The 21942-nt window shown below is 39.8% G+C and overlaps 1 long non-coding RNA gene across 1 annotated transcript in view; it reads left to right on the top strand.

The window, feature by feature from the left end:
- Positions 1-20333, top strand: part of LOC116755670 — a 67907-nt gene extending 47574 nt beyond the window's left edge. The window contains exon 3 of the long non-coding RNA XR_004350424.1: positions 20185-20333. This is a non-coding gene — a long non-coding RNA (uncharacterized LOC116755670). The remainder of the gene's footprint in view (positions 1-20184) is intronic.
- Positions 20334-21942: the final 1609 nt, after the last annotated feature.

Genomic DNA, 21942 nt, shown 5'->3' with positions numbered 1-21942 from the left:
GTTTCTTTTTATGGCTGAGTAATATTGCATAGTTCCCATCCTGCTCCATGTAACCGTCGTGCCTTAAGTGCAGTTCTACTCTCTGAAACAACATTGAAGCAAGACAAAGACCAATTCCTCTTAAATCATATCCCGAGTGTGTTTTATGGGATATTCATTTTGTATGACGCTCAGCGTGGGGATGGGGGACAAGGGAAGTTCTCTGGTCAAATAAGTTTGGGAAACATTACTTATAAGCTCTTCCTTTGGAAGATTTATCATGACTCATGTGAAAGGCTTTGTAATTCTGCAGCAAAGAAAGCAGCTGAACTAAACTTTAACTTAGCATTTCCCAGACACCTGATCTTGGAAAAACCCCTTTCTTCTTTTTAGTACCATCCTACAGAATATAAATGGAAAAGTTCTGCAAGATTCTCTGGCACCATCAACGCCCAGCCTTTAGTTTAGATGCTCTGTCCCCCTGATTGCTGGTGCAATGCAGCTGCGTTGTGGAACACACCACTCCAGTCCTTAGTGCTTAATAATAAGTAATAGCCGTTTATTATTTCCCCCATGTCTACAGTTCACTGGGTGATTCTGGTGATCTGGGCTGGTCGTGATTGATCTTGGCTGGGCTCACTTATGCATCTGCAGTGATGAGTAGGCTCTGGTATGTCAGGTCTCGCCTAGCCTTGGCTGGGATGACTCAGCTTTATTCCATGTGCTTCTCATATCCTTCCAGCAGGCTAGCCTAGGCTATTTTCATTGTGGTGACAGGAGTTGAAGAGAAGAAAGAAACATGCAAGCAAACACTTTTCCATGCGTTAAGTTGCTAAAACATTTGCTTGCATCAAGTTTGCTAAGATTCTGTTGGTCAGAACAAGTCACTTGGGCAAGCTCAGAGTGACAGCGTATTGCAAAGTTACAGGGCAAAGGGCAAGGATATGGGTGGCCATTAATTGAGGCTATTGGTTTTATTTACTTAATGCAGCTGTTGAATGCAAATCTGAGAAATGGTGCCAAGATAGCTGCAGCATGGGCTTCCCTGGTGGCGCAGTGGTTGAGAGTCCGCCTGCCGATGCAGGGGACACGGGTTCGTGCCCCGGTCCCGGAGGATCCCACATGCCGCGGAGCGGCTGGGCCCGTGAGCCATGGCCGCTGAGCCTGCGCGTCCGGAGCCTGTGCTCCGCATCAGGAGAGGCCGCAACAGTGAGAGGCCCGCATGCTGCAAAAAAAAAAAAAAAAAAAAAAAAAAAAAAAAGATAGCTGCAGCAGAGTTGCCAGGGGGATGATAGTAAACTTGAGGTCCTCAGATCCCCACCCCTCAGAGATGCTCAGGATGGGGTTGGGTACCCATAGTTTTTAAATCTCCTTGGGTAATACTGATGATAAGCCAGGTTCGGAAACCCTTGGTCTAGACCCTTCTACTGTTTAACAATATTAATTAAGGTCTTACAATGATAAATGCCACAAGGGATAGAGAAAGAGATGTAAGGTGAAGATGATGTAGTTTCTCATTGAGCTTCAGGCAAATAACACTGATGTGGTGAGTTACATAGCAACAGGTCAGCTTTCAATCTGATTGCTGCCATGATCCTTCCCTGGCCTAAAAGCTGACCTGGCTCTTGGGATCCCTGCAACTAGATCATTTTCTCAAACTGTAACTGACACATGTCATTCTGTGTGTGCCGTGCCCTCAGTCAGAGGGCCTGTGAGGGAGGGAGACGAAGCCAAGGGTAGTGCAAATTTAGCCAGACTTAAAAGGATCTGGGAATAGGTGATTCCTACCGCAAAGGCCAAAGATGCCAGGGGGTCAACAGGGTTACTGATTGTAGACGGTTGACTATGAAAACATATCTGCAGACTGAATAAAATAATATCTCCCAAATGTATATACAACTTTTTCCCCAAAGACTTTTATATACTGTTATGATTAGTAACAGGCACTACTGAGCTCATCATATCAAATTGTGTGTATATATGTATTTATATATAACCTCAGTCAACAGCTAGTGAATATTCAACCAATTAATACCTTGCAGAAGTTAATATGATTTTTTTTACGTTATAAAGTTGGGAACTATATTAGTCTGCTTGGGCCGCCATAATGAAAAACCACAGACCGGGTGGCTTAAACAATGAACACTTCTTTTCTCACAGTTCTGGAGGCTGGAAATCCACGATCAAGGTGCCAGCAGGATTGGTTTCTGATGAGAGCCCTCTTCCTGACTTGTAGACAGCTGCCTTCTCACTGTGTGTGGCCTTTTCTTTGTCACATGCAGAGAGGGCGAACTCTGGTGACTCTTAGAAGGACACCAGGTCTATCAGATTAGTGCCCCGCCTTTATGACCTCATTTAACTTTACTACCTCATTACAGGCTCTGTCTCCAAATATAGTCACATTGGAGCGTATGAATTTGGGGGGGACACAGTTCAGTTCAGTGGTTCACAGGAACCACTGAGTTAGACTGCTGCTGAATGGAACAAAATGCCCTCGTGCCTTACTGTTCCCATTTGGGATCTCCTCCCAGACGTATTCAGGACTCAGAAGCTTCCCTAGCTCAGTCCTTTAGAATGCTGACTCTCAAACATTTTTGGACTGTAGCCATTATAGGTAGCTCAGAAGGTCCTTTGACCTCCCTACTTCATGTATTCTGCTAGAATATATAAAGCAATTGGGTTCAAAATATGTGGATCATATGTTTACTTTAAAATCGAATGATGAGCTTATGTATAGATTTTTACGTCATAGATCTTTACAACCTAGACCATGGACTTAATCAAATAATCTTATTATGCTCATCTTGATCATATGTTGCAATTTAAAAAAAAACAAAATTTTCTCACATCTCCAATGAATGTACAAGCATATATCTTACATCTTTATCAATGAGGGCGTGAATGATTAATATTTGAATTGCAGTGTCTCTGAGTGTGTCAGTATAGCTATTAGTATATTTTAGTCTCCTAATCTCATATGTGCTTCAGTGGAAGCTCAGAAGGCATATGTTAATGGTATAGTGGTTAACAGTGAGGGCTCTAAAGCAAGGGTCAACAAACTATGGCCCGTAGGCCAAATCCTGCATGCTACCTGTTATTATAAATAAAGTTTTTCTGCAACACAGCCATGCCCATTTGTTTACCTAGTGTCTGTGGCTGCTTTGGGGCTACAATAGCACAGCTGAGTAGAGACCATATGGCCTACAAACCCTAAGATACTTACCAACTGACCCTTTACAGAAAAAGTTTGCTGACCCCCAATCTAGAGTAGAGATCCTTGAGTTCAAATTCTGTCTCTGTGGTTTCCAGCTGTGTGATGTCATGCAAGTTATCTAACCTCTCTGTGCCTTAGTTTCATCATTTGTAAAATGAGTACAATACTATTACCTGCCTCAACGGGGTCTTAAGAGCAATAAATGAGTATGTAAAATCTCAGCATAGGGCCTGGATGAAAAAAAACACTCAAACAGTAGTTGTTATTATTAATCAACAACCCACAACAAACTAAATTTGTAATGAAGATGCTAAACTAAGAGCATTTATAATTAAAAAGGAAAACTAACAGTAATAAAAAACCTCACCAGCTCAAATCTACAGTGGTGAGGGTCCTCCCTAAATATCCTTGCTAAAAATTTACAGAAATTCTGTTTCTTTGTGGGGTATGCCTGGTGGGAGGCTTTTGTTTGTTTGTTTTTAACATTGGTAAGTGTTGCCTGGCACTAAGCCATCTTAAGAGAATGTAGAATAAATTCATAGTAAATTTTGGCAATATACTAAGTTTAGTTTATTAATAACACACTTAGCAACCCTTAGTAATTCACTTAGTAATTTACCAGTAAATAGCCTCTAGCCATTTATAATAAGTTGGTGGAATTATCCTATGTCTCACCCTAACCCGTACCCTTTCTGACTGATGGGCAGCCGTCTAGTTCATAGAGTCAATGAAACCAAGTCATGGATTCGATCCCTAGTTTCATTGTCATTCTTGATTCTCTCCTGTGGCCACAGGCTGAACTTTTCACCAGGGGCAGATTGGTCCCTGGGAAAAATTGAGTAGTAGCATGTATGGTTGGATAAGCATAAATATCTTAGTCTCACTGGAAAATACATCCCAGTGATGAGTGGTAGGTCAGTAGCATCATGTTTTGGTAAAGGAAATGCATAACCCAAGATAAGGCAGTGGAGGTTACTTTCTAGTCTACCTTGCTACTCTGGTCACACCTAGTTATGTGAGGTCATTGCCAGTTTGTACCACAAGGAGTGAGTTTTGCAGTTGTATACAAAACTGGGAATAGCAGTCATGAAGAATAAACTGGACATTTAATTAGGAGTAGAAAGGGCAAATAGAAAGCTCTGTGTCTAATCTGTTGGTTGTTTGGATCCTTATTACTGTCAGAAGTTTCTTCACAAAGTTTTGAAATGAAATACAAATAATCATCAACCTGTGAGCATGATTGGAAAAGAGCCATCGAGAATGGTTACTCAGTGGCATGGCAAGGTTCATTTACCACAGTAGACTCTAATTTTCTTTTTTTAGATATACAATAGATTAAAAAAAAAAACTTCCTATGGATGGTTCTTGCATAAGATTCTCCACACTAAAATATCTGGTCTTTTCTTTCTTCTGACTTTCTCTTGGAAGCCTCTCTGACCTGTGAGAATCTGGGCAGTGTTCCCTCTCTTAGTGTGTCCTCTTCTGTATCTATTTCTTCAAGTTCTGTGCTACCGGGAGCTCTCCACCCTCCCCCATCGATTTTTATCATTTCATTCCGTTCTTGAAGATTCCTTATATCCCAGCCTAACCTGATCAAGTAGAAGTGAGCTGTCTGTACCCTACTTTCTTTGTTCCTGGGTCAGAAATGACTAGATAATGTATTATTGAAAAGAAAGAAGGACATAAAGGAAAGTATATGTGAATTTATAGTTCTTGTTCACCTTACTTGGTTTTTAAAACAACATGCATTTCCTGATTACAGAAGAAGTACTTGTCCGCTGTAGGAAGTTTGGCAAAATAACACTAATAAAGCAAAATATAATCACCCATAATCTTACCACACAGGATAACCACTGTTAATACTTTGCTGTATTTCTTTCCTGTCTCCTTCATCTATATGCTAATTATACAGATACCTGCATACAATTTCTCTGTTAAAAAGTTACATTATAATAATAGCTTATATTTATACTGTGTACTAGCTCTATGCCAAGCATTTTATGTACATTATTACATTTAATCTTCATTATAACCCTATGAAGTATGACCTATTGTTCTCATGTTAAATGAGGAAATAAGGCTCAGAGAATGAAATTACTTGACCAAAGTAAGTAAGGATGAAAACTCAAGCAGAGAGGAGCCCACAGTATTAATGATACACTATTCTGGTCACCATTCTACTTCATTAGTATTAGATTTCATTATTTTAATTAAATTTATTAGTGATTAGAGGATTAATTTTTTAAAGAGTTATTATCTTTGAGAAAAATAATTTAATGTGTATTAATGATGGTTAAAAATACATAAATTTCTTAGCAGTACCTTTTTTGTCCTCCATAAAATGGGTCAGGGAATTATTACCCATATGAGATGCCATAAACTGAACTTGTCATTTTCTTCATTTCTCATTTCTTCTTTAACTGTCCTAAGTGAACTGATGAATTTGTCAGGAGGAGAAATCATCTCATTAACCCACAAAGGATTCACATTCACCTACTCCCTTCACTCACTTCTTCTGTTGCCCTGGAAGAGTGACCATTACACACTCATGAATATCAAATCCATTGCTTCCTTCTCATTCCAGTCTCCTAATATTTCCCCAATGGTATTAATTATGAAATGGCCAGGAAATCTAAGTTCTCAGCCAACTTGGCAACATCTGACAACATTATGATTTCCCTTATAATAGAGAGTAGATTAAATGTAATAAATATTTTATTGTTCCAAATGTTATGTTTTATCAGTATATAATGTGTATTTCCTTCTGTCAGTGAGTTATGTCTTCTAAAATAATACTCTTCCAGACTATAATTAGAAGTTCTACCTTATCTCCATCTAAAAATATTTGTGTTGGAAAATGTTATCTGAAAATCATTATACACATTTATGATCTGGTTTTCCATATAATGGTCTAGTGACTTAGACATTTTAGAGGGCTGCATAATTCTTGATTCTTTAGATATATTTATATTGTTTGTGAGTATGTAAACTATATCCATTTTATAAATGAGCTTCAGGGGGCACTGCTGCAGAATTTCTTCAGACTATTGCCATTTGATTCCTGGCGTTGCTGTGAGATGTCACTACTACTGCTTATTACTAAGAAAGTAGAATAAATAAGCATCCTAAAAGGATATTCTTACAGTACATGATTTCAAATGCTGAATAACAAGGTTAATTTAGAATAATAAGATTTCATTATATAACAGATATAAGATATAAGGTAAGATTATTCATTTTAGCCCTTTTATTTTATGGATAAAGAAACTATGTGTATGGCTTGCCCAAGGTCAACAGCTAGAAGAGAAGTCTCCTGTCTTTGAACAACCAAATCTTCTATAATATCTGAAAGTAGAAAGTATTTATTTTCTCCACTGTTCCCTAAAGGTTTTTGAATGTAGAAAGACTCTCTGGAAAATTGAGCACTTTCCTGTCTCCACAGTCTCTGAAATGAAGTTTCCCCCAACTCTCCAACTTCTGCACCCAGGGGTATGCAAGACCATCCAATGGTCAACTTTCGAATTACTTTTAGACTTACAGAAAAATTGCAAGATGTACTGAGAATTTCTATATGTCCCTGTCTCAGCATACGCCAATGTTAGCATCATACATACTGTAGTATAATTATCATAACCAGGAAATTAACATTGGCATAGTACCATGAACTAAAGACTGCATTTGAACTTCACTTTGAAGTGTCCAACTAATATCTTTTTGCTGTTGTGGTTGTTCCCAAGATCTGATTTAAGATTCCACACTGCATTGAGTTATTTCTCTCCGGTCTCCTGTACTCTATAACAGTTCCTCAGTCTTTCCTTGTCTTTTGTGACCTGGACACCCCCCAAAGAATATTGATCATATTGCTGCATGCCTCTTGATTTAGGCCTGTCTGGAGTCTTCTCATGATTGGACTGAGGTCCCCATCAGAAATGCCACAGAAATGGTTCCTCATCCTTCTCAGTACATCAAATCACAGCATTAATGATGTTGATATGTATTACTGTTGGTGCTGTTGATCTTGATTGTCTGGCCAAGAGAGTCACTACTGGACTTTTCACTCTGAAGTTACTTTCCCAAAATGGCTAAGGATGGAACATTTTGAGCAATAAAATAGATAATGCTAGTGCCAGATTGTAACCCATACGATAATATAAATATCCACGAGTTCATAGTGGTATAAATAAGTAACTGTTAAAATAGATACAGTCAAATCTCATTATTCGCGGTAGTTATGTTCTGTAAAGTCCCTGTGAATATTGAACTGTTGCTCCTGGCGGAAGTACAGGGTTAGGTTCCTGTAATTCTCTGGTCAAAACCTTTTCATCAATTGATCAATATACTTTGCTGTATACCTGGCTTTATTTTTTAAGTTTCTGCTTAAAGACACCTTATTTAATGTATTTTGTTGATTCATTAACATTGAGCTCATAGACAACAGCACTATAACTCATGCCTGAATGAAGTGTATCTAACACACATATGTTCTCTGTAAGACACACCTCAGCCTTCTTGAATTTAGGACTAGCACTTAAGCACTATGCTTGGGGGATATTTTAAACAGTGAAGTTATCAACAAAAAGCACCAAAATGTGAAAATATGGCGCTAAATATAACAAGAAAAGGACTCTTGTTCACAGTATGAGGGCTGAAACAAGGAGGCAGAACAGTGCCTTCTCCAGCCTCAGCTGGGAATGTGTGCTTTGGATGACTTAAATTTTTCACTGTTCTGCACATGTCCATGGATGACCAGGAAAGTGCCATAAGTATTGATTTAAGCATTACAAATAAATTTTAGCAAGTAGGCAAATTCTCAAATATCAATACATAATCTGTGAATAACAAGGATGGACTGTATATTTAGGAGAAGTGACAGCTCTTCTTTGCAGTAGAATTCTAATTAATAAATGTGAAAAGAATGAAGGGTCTAGAAAATGACCACTAGGTAACCCCCACAGGAATCATTGTTATAGATGGATCCACTGATGGATGCTGGAACCTTGGGCAAAGGTTTGAGGAACAGAAGGATTTGCAGAGTCTCAAAGTATCTCGCCCAAGACATTTGTTGACTATAGGGGAAAAGATAGCGAATTTATATCTATTTTAGACCCTGAATTGCCAAAGCAATCTTGGGGAAAAGGAACAAAGGTGGAGGTATCACATTCCCCGACTATGCTACTTCAGACTATACGGCAAAACTACAGTAATCAAAGCAGCATAGTATTGGCACAAAAACAGACACATAGGTCAATGGAACAGAATAGAGAGCCCAGAGATAAACCCATGAACTTATGGTCAATTAATCTATGCCAAAAGAGGCAAGAATTTACAAGGGACAAAAGACAGTCTTTTTAATAAGTGGTACTGGGAAAACAGAATAGCTACATGTGAAAGAATGAAATAAGAACATTCTCTAACACCACACACAAAAATAAAGTCAAAGTGTATTAAGGACCTAAACGTAAGACCTGAAGTCGTAAAACTCCTAGAAAAAAACATAGGCAGAACACTGACAAAATTGTAGCAATATTTTTTGGGTCTGTTTCCTAAGGCAAAAGCAGCAAAAGCAAAAATAAACAAATGGGACCTAATTAAACTTAAGAAACTTCTGCACAGCAAAGGAAACCATCAACAAAACAAAAAGGCAAGCTACTGAATGGGAGAATATATTTGCAAATGATATGCCTGAGAAGGGGTTAATAGCCAAAATATATAAACAGTTCATACCACTCAATATTAAAAAAATGAAAAAACCCGATTAAAAAATGGGTAGAAGACCAGAATAGACATTTTTTCAAAGAGGACATACAGATGGCCAACAGACCATGAAAGGATGAACATGAAAAGATGCTCAACAACAATAATTATCAGAGAAATGTAAATCAAAACCACAATGTGATATCACCTCACCTGTCACGATGGCTATCTATTGTCAAAAAGTCTACAAATAACAAATGTTGGTGTGGATGTGGAGAAAGAGAACTCTAGTACAGTGTTAGTGGGAATGTAAATTGGTGCAACTACTGTGGAAAACAGTACAGAGGTTCCTCAAAAAACTAGAAATAGAACTACCATATGATCCAGCAACTCCATTCCTGGGCATATATCCTAAGAAAATGAAAAAAATTACTTTGAAAAGATACATGCACCCCATTGTTCATTGCAGCATTATTTGCAATAGCCAAGATATGGAAGCAACTTAAGTGTCCATCAACAGGTGAATGGGTAAAGAAGATATGAAATATTACTCAGTCATAAAAGAGAATGAAATTCTGCCATTTGCAACAATGTGGTTGGACCTAGAGGGTATTGTGCTTAATGAAATAAGTCAAACAGAGAAAGATAAATACTGTATATTTTCACTTATATGTGGAATCTAAAAAATAGAATTAATGAATATAACAAAACAAAAACTGACTCACAGATACAGAGAACAAACTAGTGGTTACCAGTGGGGAGAAGGAAGGGAGGATGGGCAAGATAGGAGAATGGGATAAAGAGATACAAACTGCTATGTATAAAATAAATAAGCAACAAGGATATATTGTACAACATGGGGAAATATAGCCATTATTTTGTAATAACTTTAACTGGAGTATAATCTATAAAAATATTGCATCACCATGTTGTACACCTGAAACTAATATAAATTAACTATACTTCAGTAAAAATGGTTCTTAATATTTATTTTAAAGTTAACATTGCATCATTATGTTTCTAATATTTATATAGCATTAGCAGATGTTAACTACCAATACATATAAATAGGTGGCAAGTGTTCAAATTCTTGATGATGAGGGGGGCCTCCAAATTTTTTTTACTGTATTTTCATATCTGGATAATTAGCTAGTGTTCAGTCAAAGCTGTCAGTTTATATATAATTGGAAGAAAGTCAAAGAAGCTGCCACTTCAGGGGGGGACTTGGGACCCTTATGGAGCACTTCCTGTGGGAATTCTTCCCAGGTAGTGGTAAACACTGTTCTTCTGTGTTGTCACTATGCCCTGTTTGAATAGACTAGAAATATCTACTTCACACTGTAGAACTGATCGTGTACACAGTTGTCTCCTGAACAGGGTATTTCCTGCAGACAGTGGCTGCCTCCTTCATCTTCGTGTCCCTAGTGACAAGCACAGTGGCTCACACACAGTAGGTGCTCAGTAAGCCTTAATCAGAAATGGGATGGCGTGGGATGGGGCAGGGTAGGATCTAAGTTAAATACTCTGGGTCTGCTGGGCAACCATTGTCTGTATTTTCTCACAGACAAGTTTTTGTTCTTGGCATATTTCTGGATGTTAATGTTTATCTCCTGCCCATGGGGAAAACAGGCATGCTCTTTGTAGTATTTAAAGGTACATGAAAATGAAGACAGGCTTTTTAAAGCACATTTAGTTCAATGGAGTTTCCTTATTCCATAAGGCTTATTTCAGGTGTGACCTTAGGTGTTCTATTCACAAACCTATCTTTATCCTAAAAAATAGTGGTACTGTTGTCTCTAGAGGCAAAACAGAGGCAAGTGTTAGGGATTTTATGAAGCAGCTTATCTGAAAAAGACTCCAGTGTCATGGTTGGTTTTGAGCATTGGGATGGTTGGTTTCAGGTTAGTCAAATGTATTAGTCAGGGTAGCTAATGTAACAAAGAGCCTCCAAATCCCAGTGACCTAATATAAGACATTTTTTCTTCCTCGTGAACTGTGGAAGCATTGTTCCTGGTTGGGTAGTTTTCCTCCAGGCAGTGTTGCGGGGATTCAGGCTGCTTGCAGCTAGTGGCTCTACGAACTTCCAGGTCCTCAAAATCCTCTCTCCTCAGCTGGTGGGTTTTATGGGCCAGGTCTAGAAATGGTTTCCTGCCTTCTTCCCACATTCCCTTGGATGTAAATCAATTGTATTTCTATCTCTAAATGCAAGATATGCTGGTAAATGTTTAACTTTGTGTGTCCTGAAAAAAAAGAAAAAAAGAGAGAAATTATTTGGTGAACAACTGGCCAGTCTCTCTCACCAACTCAGCCTGGAGTCTCTCCTCTGAATTCTTATGCCATTTGTTTTCCTTATTCTTCTTAAGGTTCTTTCTTCATTGTATTCATTCATTAATAATTAAACCCATTAATACCATAAAGGGTTTGTACAACATGCCAGTTGATGGGGGTTGTAAAGGAAAATCAGGGGCAGAGCCCACCCTGGAAATCAATCTAGTTCAACCTTATTTAGATGTTAGAGTGTTTGGAAGTCATGAAATACTCATATTTAATTTTATCATCAAAATAGGAAATAATATAAATTGCATGACTACCTAGTCCACAAAATAAGTACTTTAAGCTACTCAAGTGTCCAAATTCTGCCCCAGACATTTATTTGCTACTCATTCATATTTTCATACTTGTTCATGTTTTGCCTTTTTGTAGTTTTTTTAGGAACAAGAAGAGGCAGATATCTAAGACTTAAAGAAAATGTAAAAAACTTTAAATTCTCTTTTTAAATTTAATTATACTTGAAAATTCGGGAAAGGTTATTAATCAGTCTTATTAGAGAATTACAGTTTTGAGAACCACTGGTGTAATCTCCAGTTATCTGTGGACATGGTATTCCTCTTCTGCTAGCCTGTAAGCAGTTTGAATTTAGGGACCTTGTGTAACAACACTGTTGGTGGGAATGTAAATTGGCAAAGCCACTGTAGAAAACAGTATGGAGGTTGCTCAAAAAAACTAAAAATAGAACTGCCATATGACCCAGCAATTCCACTCCTGGGTGTATATCTGGAAAAAAAGAAAAGAAAACACTAATTCCAAAAGATACATGCATCCCAATGTTTATAGCAGTACTATTTACGGTAGCCAAGATATGGAAACAGCCCAAGTGTCCATCAACAGATGAACGGATAAAGAAGATGTGGTATGTGTGTGTGTGTGTGTGTGTGTGTGTGTGTGTGTGTGTGTGTATAAACACATATATACACACACATAAATGTATAAATGGAATATCACTCAGCCATAAAAAAGAATGAAATAATGCCATTTACAGCAACCTCTGGGTTTAAATTCAAAATCAACATAATCATAATCATGACACAGATTATTTTGCATGGACTAAATAGTTATATTTGGGTCAATAGTTTAAACACTTCTTTGTGATATAGTGCAGCACCAGTATCTACATACCCTAGCTTCACAGTTTACTGACTGCAGTCCTTCCAACTGGTATCCTTGTTTGTAAAAGGGGCACGATGGATGCTACTATTTACCCCATAGGGTTGATGGGAGGATTAAATGAGTCAATACATATAAAATGCCTGGTATGTTGGTAAATGCTCCAGAACTCTTAGCTCTCATGACACTATATACAAATTTAAAAATAGTAGATGGTAGTTTCTCTTCATAAGCAGGCTTTAAATCAGTGATTCTCAACCAGGAGTGATTTCCCTACCCTGTTCCCCAGGGGACATTTGGCAGTACCTAGAGATGTTTTGTTTGTCCTCACTGGTGGAGGCGGTGGTCGAGGGGATGCTACTGAATAGGGGCCAGGGATGCTGTTCAACATCCTACATTGCAGAGGAAAACCCCCTGCAGTAAAGGATTATCTTGCCCCAAAACATCAATAGTGCTGAGGTTGAGGAGCCCTGCTTTAATAAATGTACATGCTGTACTGTCATAGATGGAGGGGGAATTGGCCATCACACTTTTACAATTAGGAAGTAAGCTCTCTGATCATCAATTTACATGTCTGGAAAAGAGGTTAATAGTACCCAATTCACCTGGTTTTTGTGGACATTAAACGGAAGACTTTAATGCTTTTATAAACTGATGTACTATGCAAGTATAGGTTAGTTCTAAATTGTTTTCCTCAGCCTTTAAAATTTTTTTCATTATTTCCCTACTACGGTGCCTCTGTAGATACTTTTCTTCACTGATTGCTTTCTCCCACCATGAAATTTTAATACTACAAGTGTGCTGTATGTCTATTGATCTAGTTAGATAGGTTCAAGGTTTGGGGGGCCACAAACCTCTGTGATATCTAAGATGAGTTTTTGCCCCACATGAACCAATTTTCATCCTCTTGCGGCAATAGCACCATCACTGAGAAGGCATGTTCTAAAATAAAAGAGGAATGAATTATAAAAGTAAAAAATATTTTTTTATGATGTTTTGATTACTTATTAAACTAAAAGTCATTTAATATCACTTGTTCTGCATTTGGGATCGTATGAGAGAGCAATAGAAAACTCAAAAACAATTCTGCTGATTTAAAGTGCCTATAGGCTATATAAGGATCAAATGTCTATAGCACTTTAAATGGACAGCAATGCTCATGCAAATGAATGGCGATTTAGTGAAGTCTGAAAAGGCAAAAATAAAATCTGATAGAGGGCAAAAATACGAGAAATTGAAGAGAAGATGAAAGCTTTCTAGAGAGGCGGCTAATTTGAATTTAAGCTTCTCAAGAAAAGGAAACATAAAAGAAAGGTTTGAGAGGCAATAGGAGGGAAGGGAAATTGGGCTGGATAAGGAAGCTGAAGGAAATAATAGTAACATTTCTTTTTTCTATTTTTTTTTTTTTTTTTTCTTGCGGTACGCGGGCCTCTCACTGTTGTGACCTCTCCCGTTGCGGAGCACAGGCTCCGGACGCGCAGGCTCAGCGGCCATGGCTCACGGGCCCAGCCGCTCCGCGGCATGTGGGATCCTCCCGGACCGGAGCACGAACCCGGGTCCCCTGCATCGGCAGGCGGACTCTCAACCGCTGTGCCACCAGGGAAGCTCGTAACGTTTATTTTTGTAGGTGAAAGTTACTAATTAACTAGGGAAGCTTACCGCCCCCCCCTCCCCGGCTTTGTTTGAAAAGGAAAGACTAGGCACAGCTAAATCTGCGAAGAGAGGGGCATGTCACGTGAGGGAAAAATTGGAAGCTTAGGGCCTATAGGTTAGCTATCTGGTCATCAGGCCATAGGTCTGGAAGGAATCTTTATGTGGCCTGGCCCATTTTTTATCTACTCCCTTAGTTCCTCACTCCTCAGCAGAAGGGTCCTGTCTGAGGCTTCAGCCTACGTCGTACCACAGCATCTCTACAGACCCTCTCTTCTCCTCAGGTCAGCCCTCCCAACCTCCCAGTAGTTCTTGTGGGTTCCTGCTTCCTTACTTCTGTTTGTAGCTGATACTTCTATTTGGATTGCCTTCTCAGTGCTTCATTTTCTACTTTCTTACTCTTCCTTTAGTTCTTACATCTGCATGCTGACATTGTTAGGGAGGTAAGAGCCTCACTTTACAGGTAAAACTGTACAGGGTGTATGGCCCTCTGGGTCACACAGCTAGTATAATAAGACTCCAGGTCTTCTGGCTCAGAATCTTATGTGCTCTCTACTCTGGTGTCTGGGCCTGTCTAGCAACTTGACTGACATGTTGTAGATCTTCAATTAGCATTTTTTTCCTACTGGTGAACATATAGGACATATACCTTTTTCCCTTGAAGATGTATGAATGATGGTAAATAGAAATACCAGTTATCTGCATTATAAATTTTATATTTGATTCTGCTCGTCTGTTAGCATCTGACAGCAACTGGAAATAAAACTTTAACTGTTTGTTTTCTTTCTGCAAATGTTTTGTTCTTGTCCAAGATGAGAGCTGAACGTTGACTCCACAGAATGTCTATCTTGCATGTTGGGTCTATATGTAGTACACTGAGTTTTTAGCTATTTGCTATAGGTTTGTGACCATATGTGGAGGCCAGGGTGTTCACAGGAAGCGTGGGGTGTTACACTCCTTGAAGGTGGAATTTGCTGCACTTATTTTTGTGTCCGTGAGCCTAGCCTGGCCCTGGTACATGATTGGCGCTTAACACATGTTTACTAAAGTAAAGGAGCTATTGTTTCCCTCCTTCTCCATATGGGGTGTCTGCCAAGTTTGTAACAGTTCTCCCTTCTCTGGGAACTCAGAATTGATGTTGGCTATTTCTGCCCTGAACTCCTGCACCCACCCACATCCAGTCATAGTCAACTGACCAGGGCTGATCACCTGACTACATCAGGGCCACATTCCCCTCCTTGAAATTTGGAGTAGAGACACTGAGGGGCTGAGGGTCAGCCTCTGTGGATAAACCCAGAACATAAAAATACAGGAGCTGTAACAGAGCCGTATTATAGATTGAATGTTGGAGAAAACTAGACTTCTAAGGTAAGAGGCTGAAACCAGCATACAGAGAGGAGCAGACAGGTTACTGAGTGAAATTCCCAAGGGATTCTAGCCCATTCTGGAATGGGCAGTCTCTTGGTTGCACTTCTGCATTTGATCCGTGAGACACCGTCATGTTCTTTGAATAAATTCTCTTTTGTATTTGAGTTGGTTCAAGTTTGGTTCCCATTATTTGTAACTAAAAATCTTCTACCACTATATCAAAATTCAGTTTTCTCATTTCAATGAAGGAAATATACTAAACAGAAAAACTATGTAAGGGGAAAGACTAAACGTAGTTTAAAAATTATAACAGAAATCAATTGGGAGTTATATGTATTAAAATTGATTTGGGGGATTGGTAGAATAATGCTGAAGGGCCGTATACACTGTTAATTTTGACGTAATAGGAATTTTGTCCTTCAAGAGGAAGTAAGAGTGTGAAGAAAGAAAAATAATAAGTCTAAAAACCGTAGAGGGGTAGTCCGTGATTAAGCGAAGGACCAAATAGTTAAAATGGGATACCTAAGAAACCTGTGAGTCATTCCTCGATGCTTTCTGAACATTGGCCATCATATCTAACCCATCTCTAAATGTAGTAGGTATATGAGGTTATCAATAGCTAAAATAGAATTACTGTTAGTAGGATGCCTAGGATAGCTCACAAAGGCCTGTTGAACCCATAGTGTCTCTAAAGCAGTAATTGAAATTTTTAAAAGTATTTTTTATTGGTTTATAACATTATATAACTTTCATGTTTACAATTTGACTTCTGTATACACTACAGCATGCTCACCACCAAAACTTTAGTTTCCATTTGTCACCATGCTATGGACCCCCTTTACCCATTTCGCCCTTCCCCTAATTCCCTTCCCCTCTGATAGCCACTACTGTGTTCTCTGTATCTATGTGTTTGTTTGTTTATTTTATATTTCACATATGAGTGAAATCATACAGTACAGTATTTGCCTTTCTCCGTCTGACTTGTTTCACTTAGCATAATACCCTCAAGGTCTATTCATGTTGTTGCAAATGGCAAGATTTCATTTTTTTTATGACTGACTTGTTTTCCATTGTGTGTGTGTGTGTGTGTATCACATCTTTTTTAAAATTTTATTTATTTATTTATTTATTTTTGGCCGTGTTGGTTCTTCGTTGCCACGCGCGGGCTTTCTCTAGTTGCGGTGAGCGGGGACTACTCTTCGTTGCGGTGCGCGGGCTTCTCATTGCGGTGGCTTCTCTTGTTGTGGAGCATGGGCTCTAGGCACGTGGGCTTCAGTAGTTGTGGCACACGGGCTTGGTTGCTCTGCAGCATGTGGGATCTTCCCGGACCAGGGCTCAAACCCATGTCCCCTGCATTGGCCTGTCCCCTGTTCTTAACCACTGCGCCACCAGGGAAGCACCTATAGCGCATCTTCTTTATCCTTTAAATTTGTTGATAGGCATTTAGGTTGTTTCCATATGATTGCTATTGTAATAATTCTGCCGTGAACATGAGGGTGCGTATATCTTTTTGATTAGTATTTTCATATTCTTTGGATAAATACCCAGAAGTGAAATAGCTAGATTATATGGTAGATCCTGAATAGCCAAAGCAATCCTGAGAAAAAAGAACAAACCTTGAAGGTATCAAACACTCTGATTTCAAATTATATTACAAAGCTATGGTAATCAAAATAGCATGGTATGGGCAGAAAAAACAGACACATAAGTCAGTGGAACAGAACTGAGAGCCCAGAAATAAAACCACACATAAATGGACAATTAATTTATTACAGAGGAGCAATGAATGGACAACGGAGAAAAGACAGTCTCTTTAATAAATGGTGCTGGGAAAACTAGACACCACATGCACAAGAATGAAACTAGACTACTACTTCACACATAAAAATCTATTGAAATGAATTAAGGACTTGAATGTAAGACCTGAAACCATAAAATTCCTGGAAGAAAACCCAGGCAGTACACACCTTGACATTGGTCTTAGCAGTACCTTTCTGGATCTGTCTCCTCAAGCAAGGGGAAAAAAGTAAAAATAAACAAATGGGACTACATCAAACTAAAAAGCTTCTGCACAGCAAAGGAAACCATCAACAAAATGAAAAGACAACCTACTGAATGGGAGAAGATAATTGCAAATCATATATCTGATAAGGGGTTAATATCCAAAATATATAAAGAACTCATACAACCCAACCACAAAAAACAAACAACCTGATTAAAAAAATGGGCAGAGGAACTGAATAGACATTTTTCTAAAGAAGACATACAGATCGCCAACAGGCACATGAAAAAATGTTCAACATCACTAATTATTAGAGAAATGCAAATGAGAACCACGATGGGATATCACCTCATGCCTGTTAGAATGGATATTATCAAAAAGTCAAGAAATAACAAGTGTTGGAGAGAATGTGGAGAAAGGGGACTGCTCATACAATGTTGGTGGGAATGTAAATTGGTGCAGTCACTGTGGAAGACAGTATGGAGATTCCTCAAAATATTAAGAATAGAACTAAAACCATAGTTTCAAGCCTTGAAATCTACTAAGACCCTGTGGGCCTTGAGAGGGACTTAGGGGATGTGGAGGGAAAGAGGACTCCAATTACTAGAAACTCCCAGAAGTCCATAGGGGAAGGCTTCTCTGACAGGTGTGTCCTGAGGTCTGCCATTCTAGTAGTGAGCATGGGACTGGGCAGATGGCATTGGAGAGGAGCCTTGGGGACCATTCAAGGGAAGAATAACCTCGTAAGGCAGCTGATAGGACTGGCTAGCGTAAGTCCCTTTTCCTTTATTCTGTGTATGTCCCTTTTGAAAGTGTGTGAATTTAAGTAGAAGATACAGCTGTTCCTCTAGAGGAAGACCTTTCTTGCGTCTAGACTATAGAAGTAACTGTACTTTGAGCTAGAATTTCTGTATAAATATTCCACTCTAAGAGGAGGAAGAGGAAAGGCGTTTCCAAAGTTAGAAAGATTGGTATAGAAGCCCTCTGAACAGGGGAGCGAAGTCAACTTATGGAGGTGATGATAGACGTTGCTGGAGAGAAGGGTGAAAGGTACTCAGGGAATGAAAAGAAAGAGAGAAAAAACACAGGCTACTTGCCTGAGAATGAGGGACATGAACTTTGTGCGAGTTCAATGACCAGATTTTCTGACAAATATTCCCAGAGCCCATAGCTCAGTAGAAGGACCAGTAACTTTTCTAGAAAATATGTTTTGTTTTAGAAGGAATAATACGGTTGCAAAGTTAAGAAAAACCTGAAATCATGAAGATATCAAATTATTTAAACAATTACTTGGCAGTGAGTTGTTTTCACGAAATTAGACAGTACACAGTGCTCTGAGAAAAGCATTTTTGTTAAAATTCCAACAAAGAGGATTGCCTGAAAGTAAACCCCGGTGTACTTTCCAAAGATTTTTACAAACACCATCCATGTAGTATGAGACACACGAATTCTGATGAGAACGTATTTTTCAGGAATTCATCACCCCCTTCCCTTTCACTCGGGAGGTGGCCTCTTATCCGTGGCTGTTGGATGTAACCAGTGAACCGAAACACGTGAAGCCAATTTGCTGGTTTGAGAGGAGGTTATTGATTCTCACAGCATGTATCTCCTGGGAGAATGTTATTGTTTAACTCTACATGTGGATGATTCTAGCCTCACGCTAGTTTAAGTCAGGCAGACTGGGTGAAGTATGTGGATTCTGCTTCTTTAGTGAAGTTTTCAGGGGCTTTGAAAAATGTTTCACAGGTCTGAGTGCTGCCTTGAGTTTAAAACACCATCGTATGTGCTTCTCAGAAAATGTCTGGTTAGGTAAGAGAGATCTTTTGTAGCATGTGCTTTATTTTTGAGGCAGGGAGTATGTTGGGAGAGAAATTGCCTGTGCACTTCTCCCAGTGCCAAGAAGACAATGGAAGTGATTGATAAAACACCAATTAAACAAATATATTTCAGGGTCTTGGTTAAATGATCACTGCTGAGCTGTTGGTGATTTGTTCTCAGAATTGCAGAGCCCAATCAATGTTTTATTCATATCTTCTAGCATTATTGGTCACATGTCTTCAATTTCTGTTCTTGAAGTGAAAAGCTTCTTTCATCCCTGGTGGAAGGGAGGAACAGAGGGGCGTATGGTATCAGCCGTACAACATTACTCCCTGAATGATCTTGTGCATTTGTATTATTTTTCACTAGATAATAAAAGTTCAGTTGAATAGTTAATGTTCAACTCTGAGTGGGTGAAAAAACTCAGCATATCTGAGGTCGATATCTCCTCTGGGTGTTGTTTTAGAACAGATGTACGGTGGTGAAGCCACAAGCTGCTGAATGTTCCCTTTCAGATCCTACACGTGTGTGTCTCACTCTACTGCAGCCACCATCCTATCCACTTTTTCCCTAGAAATATTATTATTGGCCCAGAGAAGGTTCATTCCAGCAGGAAGTCTGCCATTTTGAACCAGATCGAGCAGCCTTTGTAACAAGAAATGATTTATTGTTCCCAGCTGTCGTTCATAAGGTGCCCATTATGAGCGAGTCTGCTGAGAAATCCACAGCCATAAGGGAGGATTTAGTTTGTGACAAGGAAAATTTCTTTCTGCTGAATGCAGAGGAGCGTCTCTGATTTTTATCTGTGTGGGTTTATGGTGGGAGACCCTATGGGTATTTATTAACTTGAACTGAGGGGTCTTTCTCATATATAGTTATGTTTCAGAACTAAAACTCCCTAGGTCCTCATTTGGGGTGTGCAACTGGTGAATAAAAGCATCAAGTTAATCTTTTTCTCAAACATCTGCATTTTTGACTTAGATTTTTTTCAACTGACAAGTTACTTCTCTTTCAGGCCCCATAGTTGATACAGAAGACTGTCATATGAACCAGAAAGGGTAACTGAAACCAAAGGAAGGACCATAGTGTCTAGCCAAAGACATGCCACAAGGGGTGACAAGGAGCAGACGTCTCAACGAACAGGGCACGAGACCAGCTGTGCGTGGCCAGGTAGGAGGATGAGAAATATTTAATTTGCTGTGGTGGCACAGAAAGCTCGAGAAGCACATCGCCCCAACTTAAGGATCTTGTGTTGTAATAATTTTTCGAAGACCGTATAGCGGGCACACCAGCCATACGACTAAGATAGTTATGTTTTGAGTCATTTACACACCTTGGTGATTAGCAGCTCGGGGACCTGTCTGCTGAATTTCTTGAGAAAACCTCCAGAGAGTCAGAAGTTTCTCTAAGACTGAGGCAACTTGCGAGGTGTGAGATGCGTCCTTCTTAGGTTTTAGACTTCCCTTGGGATTCAATCTGCAGCCGGTCTAGAGCAGGTCACCTGGAACTGAAATTCTTCTGAGACACAAGAACAGGGAGGGGTAATTATTATCAGGGAGGATGCACAGTGCACTTTGCCCTCTGCTCAAGGGATGAACCAAATTTAAAGGGTGGTGAGGACCCTGGAAGAGTGATGTTTTTAATATATGAACAGATTTCCCCCTCTGGCAGCTCCCGTTGCCTTGACCTCTCCCCCTAACCTCATTCGGGCATCATTTATTGTATCAGGGAAGAAAGGAGTTTCACCAAAGCACAGGAAAAAAAAAAAAAAGCTTTTGATTTTCAAAAGTCAAGACTCTAAAGGCACTTGGCACAGAAATGATAAGACGAGTTGGACCAAGGCTTCTTACCTCTGAGAGAACATGCAGTTTTCCAGGTGTGCTGGTAAGGAGGAGGGAAGGGTAGGTGGAAAGGGAGAGGGGAGCAGAGAGAGCTCTCAGAAGCTGGTGGCCCCTCTCCCTTCTGAGAAAGAGGCTTTGGCCCTGCTTCTCAGGGGGAAAGGTGGTAAATGCAGAAACCCTACATGGCTTGGGGTGTCATGACTTCCAAGTAGAGCCCAAGGAGACTGCAAAACCTCAGGATAGAAATGGATGAGTGGTATCTAAGGTACAGAGAGTCTGAGCTAGCTTCCTGGAGTTGAGTGCACACAGCACACGGCTGTGAGTCTTCTGTGTTCAAAAGTGCCACCAGAGTTATGACAAAGGACCCACAACCTTCGATTGGCATCTAAACTAGGGACAGGGACTTCCCTGGTGGCGCAGTGGTTAAGAATCCGCCTGCCAATGCAGGGGACACAGGTTTGAGCCCTGGTCTGGGAAGATCCCACATGCCGCGGAGCAACTAAGCCCGTGCGGCACAACTGCTGAGCCTGTGTGCCACAACTACTGAAGCCCGCGTGCCTAGAGCCCATGCTCCACAACAAGAGAAGCCACCGCAATGAGAAGCCCGCGCGCCGCAACCAAGAGTAGCCCCCGCTCGACGCAACTAGAGAAAGCCCACGCGCAGCAACAAGGACCCAACGCAGCCAAAAATAAATAAGTAAACTGGGGACAGTCTTGGGGGGACTGAGCCCTTAACTTGTGGGATCTGACTCTACCTCCAGCAGGTAGTATCAAAATTGAATTGCATTGTAGGACACTCAGGTGGTATCAGAGGATTGGTTGGTGTGGGGAAAAGAACCACGTGTTTGGGTTAGAAGAGTTTTGAGTAAAAACAGTTCAGACCTTTTGCCGACTTCCCTATTTTCCAAGGCACAGTTCACATTTCACCTGTT

This window comes from Phocoena sinus, chromosome 6 (assembly GCF_008692025.1).
Source record: "Phocoena sinus isolate mPhoSin1 chromosome 6, mPhoSin1.pri, whole genome shotgun sequence".
NCBI lineage: Eukaryota > Metazoa > Chordata > Mammalia > Artiodactyla > Phocoenidae > Phocoena > Phocoena sinus.
Note: the sequence above shows the minus strand (reverse complement) of the source record. Positions and strands in the feature narration are given on the sequence as shown.